The sequence below is a fragment of the Plasmodium gaboni genome, chromosome 9, assembly GCF_001602025.1.
Source record: "Plasmodium gaboni strain SY75 chromosome 9, whole genome shotgun sequence".
In the NCBI taxonomy this organism is placed as follows: Eukaryota; Apicomplexa; class Aconoidasida; order Haemosporida; family Plasmodiidae; genus Plasmodium; species Plasmodium gaboni.
In genome coordinates, this window is record NC_031489.1 from 47,065 (window position 1) to 49,496 (window position 2,432).

Sequence of the window (2,432 nt, forward strand, 5' to 3'; positions counted from 1 at the left end):
ATTTAAACAATATGGCACATATCTTACATTTTTGTGATCTACTATATATATCATCATCCTACATTCAAAACAATATATATTTTCTAGACAAATATATATGCTATAAATTTTTTAGTGTTTTCATTCAAAATATATTGTATAATCTTATGCCTTCAACGCCTGCAATAAGAATTACAGAAAATGAAAGTATTTGCTATCTACTATCATTGTTAAAAATAATGATATGTTGTAATTATTATTATAATTATTATTATAACATATTAATAAAAGGGAATATCAAAATAAATTTCATTCGAAGGGAACCTCTCTTTATTTTGAACGATATAGAGACCATAAAAAGATTAATCAAGCCATTAGCTTATAATATTCTGTGTAAATATATTTATAATTATGATCGTAATAAACTTGATATTATTATTGCTTTATATAATCTATACACAATATATAATATATTACCTTATGAAGATAATATTAAATCATTTAACCCATCGAATTATTATATCCCTTTAAATGAAGAAGACAATATAAACAAAACTCAAGTTGTATTTTTAACTAAATCATTAAAAATAAAAAAAAATCTTTTGGTTAAAAAATATAATGGAATGCATTTTTATGAAAACATAAATATTGATTATTATTTTGGTAAATATAAAAGTGAAACTTATAGTAATCCATATGATGAAATTAAAAAGACGATAGAATACTTAAATATTTTCAAACAAATATATAAAAAGAATGATATTGCAAAGAATGAATTACAAAAAAAAAATTACATGGTATATAAAATGAAAAAGGAATTGAAAATTTTAGTTAATTATATTATATATTATTTCAGTAAATTAATTTTTAATTATTATATATATTATATATTACCATATGAAAAAAGAATATTTTTCTATAGCAAAACAAATATATAAAAAGAATGATATTGCAAAGAATGAATTACAAAAAAAAAATTACATTGTATATAAAATGAAAAAGGATTTGAAAATTTTAGTTAATTATATTATATATTATTACAGTAAATTAATTTTTAATTATTATATATATTATATATTACCATATGAAAAAAGAATATTTTTCTATAGCAAAAATGAACAAAGAAATATAAACATCTATTATAATTACCTGAATAAATATAAAAATTTAAAACCACAACATATATTAAATGTATCTACAAAGATTAACCATCATAATAATATGTATAAATATTTTACCAATATATATAATAATAATAATATATTTACAAATATATATGCTACATGTAATATCAACAACATTGATCTATATCAAAGATATTTAAAAATTTATAATTGCTCTAGAATCCATATTAAGCAAATAAACAAAAATTTTATGATCAAAAATAGAGACCCTAATAAATGTGCTACTGTAATTTTGTTGGATTGTGAACAAGAAAAAGGGTACAAAAAAAAGAAGATTCCTGAAAATCCTGTCTCATTGAAAAATATATTTAGAAAGATTTGCAAACAATGGAGCATTATTAAAAAGAAGGAAAAGTATATCGCGCTATTTATTTATAGCATTATGATAAAATTATATGCCGAAAAGGATAATATGTATGTAGATGTTTCCAAAGAACGAAATAAAATGAAAGGTAATAATAGAAAAGGAAGTAATGAAACATCTGATAACAGAAATAATAAAAACAATAAGTGTTACAACAAGAAAAATAATAATAAAAATAATAAAAATAATAATAATAATAACTGTTATAATAATAGCAGTCATAATAGTAAGAACAATAACCACAACAACAATAATAATAGCAATAATAACAATAATAGTAATAATAATAATAATAATAATCCAAATGATGATAATAATGAAGACGACAAAAATAACAACAACAAAAACACTGACAAGAATAACAAAAATAATAATATTAATACTAATAGGAGAAGACGAAAAAGAAGAAATGATCATGATGACAAACGAATAAATAAAAGAAATAAAAATATTAATAAAAAAGCTACAACTAGTAATACAGATAAGAAAAAAATTAACACCAAAAGAAAAAACAACCAAAGGGATAGATCTAATGTGAATATAATTAAAAAGGCACAAAATGAAAGCTCAAAGGAAAATATCAATAATGATAATATTCGTATGCAAAAGAATAAAATGAATGAAAAAGATAATATAAAGGCACAAACTATTAATAATAATATAACTGAACAAAAAAAAGAATGTAATACTATACAACAGAAAAAAGAAAATAAAACTACACAACAAAAAAAAGAAAGTAGTACTATTCAACAGAAAGAAAAAAGTAATAATATTGAACAAAAAAAAGAAAATAATAATGAAAAAAAACGCGAAAATAATAACGAAAAAAACCGAGAAAATAATAATAATAATAACTGTTATAATAATAGCAGTCATAATAGTAAGAACAATAACCACAACAACAA